Source organism: Littorina saxatilis, linkage group LG15 (genome assembly GCF_037325665.1).
Source record: "Littorina saxatilis isolate snail1 linkage group LG15, US_GU_Lsax_2.0, whole genome shotgun sequence".
NCBI classification, from domain to species: domain Eukaryota; kingdom Metazoa; phylum Mollusca; class Gastropoda; order Littorinimorpha; family Littorinidae; genus Littorina; species Littorina saxatilis.
The window spans coordinates 30,038,655-30,048,846 of NC_090259.1; the positions used below are offsets into that span (position 1 = coordinate 30,038,655).

The 10,192-nt window shown below is 43.1% G+C and overlaps 1 long non-coding RNA gene across 1 annotated transcript; it reads right to left on the reverse strand.

Moving 5' to 3' along the window:
• Nucleotides 1-351: 351 nt before the first annotated feature.
• Nucleotides 352-8,894, reverse strand: LOC138949046 (uncharacterized). The gene is made up of 3 exons (XR_011450149.1): nt 8,581-8,894; nt 7,695-7,882; nt 352-2,744 (listed from the first exon to the last, which is right to left on the reverse strand). It is a non-coding gene; the product is annotated as an uncharacterized lncRNA (long non-coding RNA).
• Nucleotides 8,895-10,192: the final 1,298 nt, after the last annotated feature.

Genomic DNA, 10,192 nt, shown 5'->3' on the forward strand with positions numbered 1-10,192 from the left:
TGATCATGAATTATTGATAATTGCACTTGTCCTTGTCATGAGCACATTTCACTGTACCACACACACACACACACACACACACGCACACTGACACAAACACACACTGACACAAACACACATACACACACTGACACACACACACTGACACACACACACTGACACACACACAGACACACGGGGCGCACGCAAACACGCCCGTACGCACAGACACACACACTGACACAGACACAGACAGACACACACACACGGGGCGCACGCAAGTACGCCCGTACGCACAGATACACACAGACACAGACACACACACACACACACACACACCGTAAGACGGGGGGAAAACCAAGGTTTGTTACTCTCTGCTTCTAGAACTGCTAGAAGATGACAGCGAAGCATAAGTTTCGAAACTGTCAGAATGTACAAATTATCTTTTGAGTCCATCTGTGAAGCTACCCGTGCAAAAACAAACAAACATAATATAGTACATGTACTATTAGTATCAGATTTATTTAGTCAGTCAGTGTGTGTGTGTGTGTGTGTGTGGTGTGTATGTGCGTGCGTGCGTGCGTGTGTGTGTGTGTGTGTGTGTGTGTGTGTGTATGGGTGTGTGTGTACCCATGTTTCCACAGGTTTGGTTGCCTAAATCACCATAAGGCAACTATCCACACGTGGATGGCAACCTAAACTCTGGATGGCAACCTAATTGTGTGGATGCTCGCTTCATTTAACACCGTTAAATTGACTTTTTTGACGGAAAGAATGTCATAACAATGTTCAAAATGACATTCTTTCCGTCCTCTATAGGCGACGAAATAGGTCAAATTTTGTGCATTTTTTAGTGCAAAATTCTTCGATGCCGGAGCGAGTACTGCACCCAGTGCTGTTGTAGTGCAAGTGCACTAGAAAGGCACTACACCCAGTGCCGCCTCTTAGGTAACCATCCACACTTTAGGTACGTGTGTGTGTATGTGTGTGTGTGTGACAATGAAAGGGACGAGGGTAGAGATGGGGGTGACTAGAAACATTGATTTAATTTGGTGTTGATTTTGGTGTTGATTTGCAGCTACCAGCTGTAGTTCTTGTCTACGGTATGAACATGTTTTCGTTTTGCTTTGGTTTGATTATGTGTTAACTTCTACTTGGTTGTTTCTCTCTCTCTCTTTCACACACACCGTGCGCGCACACACACACACACACACACACACACACACACACACACTTGACACACACACACGTAACACACACGTGAAACACATACACTGACACACACACATACACACACACGCGCACGCACACACAGACACACACAGACACACACACACACACACACCGACGATACACACACGCATATTATTGAGTTTCAGTCTGTTTATAAGGGTCGCTTTAGCTTTTTATATTTAGTCAAGTTTTGACTAAATATTTTAACATCGAGGGGGAATCGAAACGAGGGTCGTGGTGTATGTGCGTGTGTGCGTGCGTGTGTGCGTGTGTGTGTGTGTGTGTGTGTGTGTGTGTAGAGCGATTCAGACTAAACTACTGGACCGATCTTTATGAAATTTGACATGAGAGTTCCTGGGTATGAAATCCCCGAACGTTTTTTTCATGTTTTTGATAAATGTCTTTGATGACGTCATATCCGGCTTTTCGTGAAAGTTGAGGCGGCACTGTCACGCCCTCATTTTTCAACCAAATTGGTTCAAATTTTGGTCAAGTAATCTTCGACGAAGCCCGGACTTCGGTATTGCATTTCAGCGTGGTGGCTTAAAAATTAATTAATGACTTTGGTCATTAAAAATCGGAAAATTGTAAAAAAAATTAAAAATTTATAAAACGATCCAAATTTACGTTTATCTTATTCTCCATCATTTGCTGATTCCAAAAACATATAAATATGTTATATTCGGATTAAAAACAAGCTCTGAAAATTAAATATATAAAAATTATTATCAAAATTAAATTGTCCAAATCAATTTAAAAACACCTTCATCTTATTCCTTGTCGGTTCCTGATTCCAAAAACATATAGATATGATATGTTTGGATTAAAAACACGCTCAGAAAGTTAAAACAAAGAGAGGTACAGAAAAGCGTGCTATCCTTCTTAGCGCAACTACTACCCCGCTCTTCTTGTCAATTTCACTGCCTTTGCCATGAGCGGTGGCCTGACGATGCTACGAGTAAAATGGCATTGCGTTCAGTTTCATTCTGTGAGTTCGACAGCTACTTGACTAAATATTGTATTTTCGCCTTACGCGACTTGTTACTGCTACAGTGGTGCATAGTCTGTACTGTTTATAATTCTACACGTTCAGAAGGGTCGCAACATCCCATCCCTACGCGAATTCTGCACACGAATGGTGTCCAACAGCAGCTTCTGCATCCGGAACTGCATTTCGATTTTTAAGTCGTAATTGGTGACCTCCTTCATCTTAAGAGCAAGCTGTCTGCAGAACAAACTGTCAGCCTCAGCATCATTGTCATACTTCGAAGGACCCCAGACTGGAGTTGTCCGCGCTTCTTCGTAAATATTCTGCAACATGGCGGCCATTACTTGATTCATGTGCGTCGCCGCTACCATCAACATATTTTCGCCTTTTCTCCGTTTCTTTGGCGGGGGTTGCACAGAGAGTGGTTGATGCGTGTCACAACAGGCTGCTGATTGGTCGTAGGACACTGGACTCCCAGATCGCGATGGCAACGTTCCGAGTCCTCTTCGATTTGTTGAATTTTCAAAGTGGCGGGCGGCGAAGGCTGAAAAGGAAAGTACCCAAAATGAGACTCTGCTGGGTATACACGTAGGCCTCTATACATGTTGATATATGGAATATTTCATCCATCAGCCGAAGATAGTCTACTGCACCGCTAAGATGTGTCACTCGCGCCGGCCATTTTTGCGCGTTCGCGGCCATGCAGCTGCAGTGCTCCGCTATCCGGCAGATGATGACATTATTCAGAAATGCCGCAGAAAAAACTTTTTTTCTGCAGCATTTCTGTTTTTCTGCAGAATAACTGAATAAAGTCATATTCCGCTGGTAAGGATACTACGCCCCCTGCCGGGAAGGCGGGAGGCTGTTATTTTTTTTAAATTTTAATTTTCATTACTTTATTGTCCCATCGCTGGGAAATTCGGGCCGCTTCCTCCCAGTTGAAAGCAACAGAGTCGCGCTACCCAGGTGTATGCGTGTTTAGGTGTAATCAGCCACCTGCACTTATGACAGAATGGCCGAGGTCTTTAACGCGCCACAGTGGTGACACGGGGGTGGGACATGGATACCGTCTCTGTGTCTGCACATGAAGTTGTCCGTCCCGGCCCGGATTTGAACCTGCGACCCATGGCCCAAGGACCACAAGTCCAGTGCCCTACCAACTGATCGAGCTACCGGCGTGTCCGTTAACAACGGTCGACTTATATGATTTGCAGTGAAATAAACCGAAAAAACTCGCGTTCACAATGTTACGGAAACATTAGTTTCCAAATTCTAAAGAAAAAAAATATTTATCTTTGCTTTTAAATAAAGTATACGTACTAGCCCAATAATTCGGGGCTCGTGTAAACGTGGGATTGTTTGTTTTGTTTCCCCTTTTACGTGTGTGCATATGTGAGTGAGTGAGTGAGTGAATGAGTGAGTGTGTGTGTGAGTGTGAGTGTGTGTGTGTGCGTGCGTGCGTGCGTGTGCGTGTGACGGTGTGTGTGTGTGTGTGTGAGAGAGAGAGAGAGAGAGAGAGAGAGAGAGAGAGAGTGAGAGTGAGAGTGAGAGTTGAGAACATTAAAACTGTGTTCCTCTCCTAACTCTTTCAGGCTCCCCGCCGGACTCCGTTTAAAGGACCAGACCACGCTGTTTTAGCGTCAAAAACGCTTCGAATCGTGTTCCTGCGCGACCGAACACTTCCCGATGTTTGCAGTTAGTTAGAAAACCACTTTCTTACCGTCTTCAACAATGTTTGGTTTACTTCGGAATCTTCTAAGGCCGTAATCCGACGAATTTTGTGACCGAAGCGACGGATTTCTTCTCCAAAACGACCCGCCATTGTGCCGCGTGATCTTCGCGAGACTGGCTTATGAATAAATTATCCGTGACGTCACACCGTGTGGAGATGGTTGTTTACCAACATGACAACAAGCGTAACTGCAGACGAAATTGAACCGTACATGTTCGAACTACCGGTTTCTCTCCTCGAATCAAGCATGAAAGATGAGGGTGGAGGCCACTTCCAGCAGTAGTGAAACAGTGACGATGAAAATTGCGACACTGTTTGTCTCAGCGATCAAAGGTAAACACGCCCGCAGTCTCTGTGCTGAACTTATCGTCTGCTTTCGAGTCTGTGCTATTTTTTCACTCTCGCCTTGTCAACGCACTCGCGAATAAGTGGGATATTGTTTAAGTGTTCATGCATTGCATTCACGAGTAAAAGAACAACAGCTCATCGCAGTTTTAACTGTTCTTGATTATTTCAGAGACTGGTGTCAGAGTGGCCACTGTACCTGTTGTATTGTGTGGGAGGGGCAGATTTGAGAGAGAGAGGAAGCTAGCCTGAGGTACATTGTAGAATGAAAACTTGCAGGGGAGCAAGAATGCATCACCAGCCACGAAGGTGTACATACAACTTTTTTTGAGGTGCCTATATTTGTTTGATTGTTAAATGTATGTATTTGTTGTTGTTTTTAAAGGCTATCAAGAAAACTGTTGTCATTTAAATTTGTAACACTCAGTCAAATATAGTTTCACACACACACACACAAGATTAACTCACTTGCATGCCCACAGAAGAAGTTTGCTCTTCACATTGTTCTGTTGTTGTTTTTATAATGTAATCATTGTAACATCAACACTCAGTAATAACCAATATTACAACACAATCACTTTTTCATCAGAACTCACTCACATACTACATGACTTTGTATTAAACCCTGGTTTATGGACACTTGCATTTGTACTTTGCATGGGAAAGCAGCCTGTAGCAGTCAAAGTCTGGGCACTGTTGCATTGTAGTCTTGCTGTGTATGCAGAGCTTTGTTGTAGCTGCCATAGGCCAGTGTTGCCATAGGCCAGTGTTAGGATCACCACCCCCTCAAACAGCTCGTTCAGTTAACCTGATGCCTGTTTTAGACAGAAAAAAAAGTTACCACAATCAGCAGAACTTTCACCGGAGAAAGGGCATCATTCTTTCATACTTTCTTTCTCATAGCTTTTTTTTGGTTTTTATAATCTCTTCATTACACTAAATAACATCCATCTTAAGACCTATTTTGAGCCTTAATTTAAGTTGACTAGTAATGATATTAATCATAATGTATTTATTTTTATAATGTACAAACTAGAGTATGTATGTGGATATGTGTGTGATGGTGCTGGTATGGATATGTGTGGTTTGGGTTATGTGTGTACTGATGTGTACATTTTATGTGTTTTGTATGTTTTACGAGTGCGATTTTATGTGATGTTATTCTGTACACCAGCCAAAACAAAATGTCTGGTATATTAGATAATAAACGCACCTTTAAATTTATTAGCGACTACACCCCGTCACCCTCCAGTCCCCCTCCCCCCCATTACACCCTACACTTTTAACATTGTATAAAAAATCATGCCCCAATATAGGTCCCTAGTTACCTGGGAGGACGTTAAGCTCCATAATCAACATCAACAACGTATTGAATTGAATTGAAAAGCTGGGGTTAGGAGGTCTAACTTCTTGAATTAAAGTTTTTTTTTTCTCAGGTGCATGTAGTTTTTTATTTGCTTGAAATCATGGTGTATTCTGGTTGTAAGAGAAGAGTCAATTTCCTTGTAAGCCTGCAAAATTAAAATTTGTCATTTTTGAAGTAGCCTACATTTTTGTAAGAGTCCAAAATAGTCCAGGATAAGGAGGAAAAACATAGGGTGGGTCAGGAAATCTGAAACATTGCATAGTTTTGTTTTGCCTATGTAGACACAAAAAGTACTTAGAGCACTTTTTCCCCCCCAAGAGAGCATAGCTTAGTTTTAATTATTTTAATGCCACTGTTAGCAAGAGGAGTACTACAGACAGCAATCAAACAGTGGTTTTTTTCTGTAGACATTGTTATTTCTGTTTAGGTGTTTCAGTAGTTTTCTATGCGGATAAATCATGCTGCATGATCACTAGAAACAATCCAGCTCTGTAGCATGCAAGTTTTTTAAAGGTTTTTTTTCCCCATGTTACTCTGAGAGAAAAAAACAACCCACAGAGATAAAGTTGAACTGGCAGTTTGACTGAAGCAGTGGTAATAACACAGAGTGCTCTTCCTACAATCAATTTTTTTATGTGGATGATGATGTCCACACATGTACTTGGTTGTATTATTTTGCTAGACTATTTGTTTCTGTTAGATATATCTGCTCACATGATTGTTGTTCATAATTTGACATTACATTTACTGCTGATCAAAATGTATTGTTGGAATAGGTCTGCTTAATATTCTGACTGCAGTTTTGTAATAAAATCAAATAACACAGATGTTTTAAGTATCAAAGTGCTTTTCACACACACACACACACACACACACACACACACACACACACACACACACACACACACACACACACACACACACACACACTCACACACTATGAGTATGACTACAAACATGAATTTGTACTTGTATTAATTATAATTACTGTATTACAGAACCTGATCTGAAAAAAAGGACAACAGCAAATTATTCATGCAAGCTTGCTGTATTAACGATTTCTTTATCTATTTAATACAACACTGAATTAGATAACAACTATAACAACGTGTGTGTGTTTGTGTGAATGTCTATGTGTATATGGACGGACACTGATTAAACCTGAGACTCATCGATTACCCAGGTGAGTGTAAAAGAGGGAGAGAGAGAGGGAACTTTAAGGTGGGTGCATGGGGACGGACATGTAGTAACAGATATATATGTTTTAATCTGTAATCTTAACACATGTGCTTAAAATTAGGAACAGATGCCATTCCACTACAAATACTGTCAGTCTGACAAAAACGCCCAGTGACACTGAACCCCTATCCCTTACAGAACACATTCAGTATACATGTACTCACTTCCTTTCGTCTGCGTTTAGTGAAAGCAGATCGTTCTGATGACATTGGTATCCGGTTTCTGACCTCCTGTGAGTGGTCAACAATTGTCGGAACTGGAACTGCGTTAGGCAACAGCTGTTTTGTGTGTGCCAGGTTTTCTTGCCGGCTTAACTGCGTTCGCATTGGAAGAAAGTGTCGCGAAACACAGCACATCGTGTTGGCCGTTTCCAGTTAATCAGTCTTGCTGCAGAAGTTGTAAGCCCATCGGAAAAAGGTGACAACTGATGCCTGAACCTTTTTTCTATACTTCATAGCTATCAGCAGCCGTGCGCATTCCTTCGGCGTGCTGTTGATGCTCGATTTAGGCAAACGCCCACTTGAGCGTAAGCTGTAACTTTCGGTTTCCAAACACTAAGTGACGTCACAGCCGGTTCTCGTCTACTGGCGGCCATTTCGAAGTCTCGTTTAGCAGACGAATTTGGCGGAACGTTTTTAATTAAATCACAATGATTAAGCTACGAATCGGTGAATTTCTTTACATTTTTGGAATCTTTAGGTGCATTTCTCTAACCTTCAGTCATCGGTTAGTGGTTCTAATAACCTTTAAAACAGCGTGGTCTGGTCCTTTAATAGGGTCTGCAATGAATCCATCGATAAAATCAGACTTACCTGCGAATTTGATATCGGTGCCTTTGGTGAGACTACATTCTTGAGAAAGTGGAGTTGGTCGAAGAACTTCCACCTCACTCGGTATACTTCGTCAGGACCAGAGTCAGATGCCTTGGAGTTTTTAATCTTTAACAGCTCTCGGGTATATTGACCACGGAGTGTCTCGAACTTTGTCTTGACCATGTCGGCTGTAAATATATTGACTAGAATTAACATGGGAGGCTAGGGAGGTCGGATAGGACAAGATAAGACAAGTTAACCTGTGTTTATCGCGGGTAATTGATACAAGTTTACAAACAAGTTTGTGTGTGTGTGTGTGTGTGTGTGTGTGTGTGTGTGTGTGTGTGTGTGTGTGTTTTTCCACCCAATTCGCCCACGGTTTAAATCAAATACAATAGATTATATTTTTGTTTTATGTTACGAGGGTTGTGTACCGGTTGAGAAAGTCAGAGAGAGAGAGAGAGAGAGAGAGAGAGAGGGAGGGAGAGCGAGAGAGAGAGAGGGAGGAAGAGAGAGAGAGAGAGAGAGAGGGAGAGAGAGAGGAAGGGAGAGCGAGAGAGAGATAATTAAGGAGAGCGAGAGAGAGAGAGAGAGGGAGGGAGAGCGAGAGAGAGAGAGGGAGAGAGAGAGGGAGGGAGAGCGAAAGAGAGAGAGAGAGAGAGGGGGAGAGAGAGAGCGAGAGGGAGGGAGAGAGAGAGAGAGAGAGAGAGAGTGTGTGTGTGTGTGTGTGTGTGTGTGTGTGTGTGTGTGTGTTTGTTTAATGTCAGTGTGTGTTCGTGCGCGCGCGCACGTTTGCGTGTGTGTTTGTGTGTTACATCGTGATATAAAACAGGAATAACATAATTGAACAACTGGGAAAACATAAACAAACAAAAACTCGACTTACGTGTTATGTCACTTCCCATGAACTCCGCAATTCGGTGAAAGGCCACGTTTCTTGCGGTAAGATTGTGATAACTGGGGTGTTTAGTGCTCCATAGTGCAGGTTCCGCACGGTAATAGGAAATCAGGCTTGAAATTCGCTCGTCTGTCCAGATTAGTTTTGACGACATTTTTTGTAACACAACAGTACAGGTACGGTCTTTGGCAAATAGTCTTGTGAACAGAGAATGAATGCATCCACTACGCAGGGAAAAAGACCCCGGCCGTGTCTCTGCCCTCACCAAACCCACATCCGCTTATGTTAGGGAGAAATGCCAGACCAAAAAGAAGGGGGCGGGCCGGAGCACTGTCAGAAATTACAATGGAACCCCCCTTTTAAGACCCCCCCCCCAATTTAAGACTCCCTCCTTTTTAAGACTTTTTTTCAGCCTTTCTGTTCACAGCCTCTGTAAAATTACCCCCATTTTAAGACTCCCTCCTTTTTAAGACCTGTTTTTTTCTTTTCTTTTAGATGTTTGGAGGTCTTAAAAGGGGGTTCCACTGTACTTCTCCCAGGGCTGGAAGAGACCCTTTACCGGTGTAGTATCCCGTTTAGTCCCCCCTCTGAAAAGTGCCTCCGGGGGACTTTTCAGAGCTGAAAAGGGCTCCCGGGGGACTTTTTCAGCTCTTAAAAGGTCCGCATTTACCGATCAAGCCTCGTTTTCGATTGGCCCCCCTACAGCAATTTTGGCCCCCCCTCGCATCCCAGATGATCTCCCCTTTGAAAAGGTCCTCCCCGCCCCCTTTTTGACTGCGGCTCTGCAGTCTTACATCTTACTGTGGGTGTTTTATGGGGTTTTTTTCTCACTTTTATCTCCCACTTTCAACTTCTCAACATAAGCGGTTTTATCGCGTTTGTAGTTTGCAATTTCAGCAAACAAGCTGTCGTCCATCTTGAATCAACTTTAAGTTTAGAACAAAGTGACGTCACTATCCGATGTCATAAAGGCGTTGCGAAGCGGTCGAAGTCATGGACATGGTCCCCGAGTATTTCTTTCTTTATTCGGTGTTTAACGTCGTTTTCAACCACGAAGGTTATATCACGACGGAGGGAAGGGGGGTGATGGGATAGAGCCACTTGTCAATTGTTTCTTGTTCACAAAAGCACTAATCAAAAATTTGCTCCAGCGGCTTGCAACGTAGTACAATGTATTACCTTACTGGGAGAATTCAAGTTTCCAGTACAAAGGACTTAACATTTCTTACATACTGCTTGACTAATCCCCGAGTATAGATCTATGGGTCGAAGTTCATGTAATTGTTTCTTGACTCAATTTTCTCTCAGTGGACATCTGGGCCACGTGATGATACAGTGTAATAACTAGCCTGAAATTGCTTAGAAAAAGGGGGGAGGGGGGGCCTTTTCGGGGGGGGGAGACTATCTGGGATGCGAGGGGGGGGGGGGGGGGGGGCAAAATTGGTGTGGGGGGGCCAATCGAAAACGAGGCTTGATCGTTTAAGGCGGACCTTTTTAGAGCTGAAAAAGTTCCCCGGGGGCCCTTTTTAGCTCTAAATAATCCCCCGGAGGCCTTTTTCAGAGGGGGGACTAAACGGGATACTACACCGGGCCATGTAAA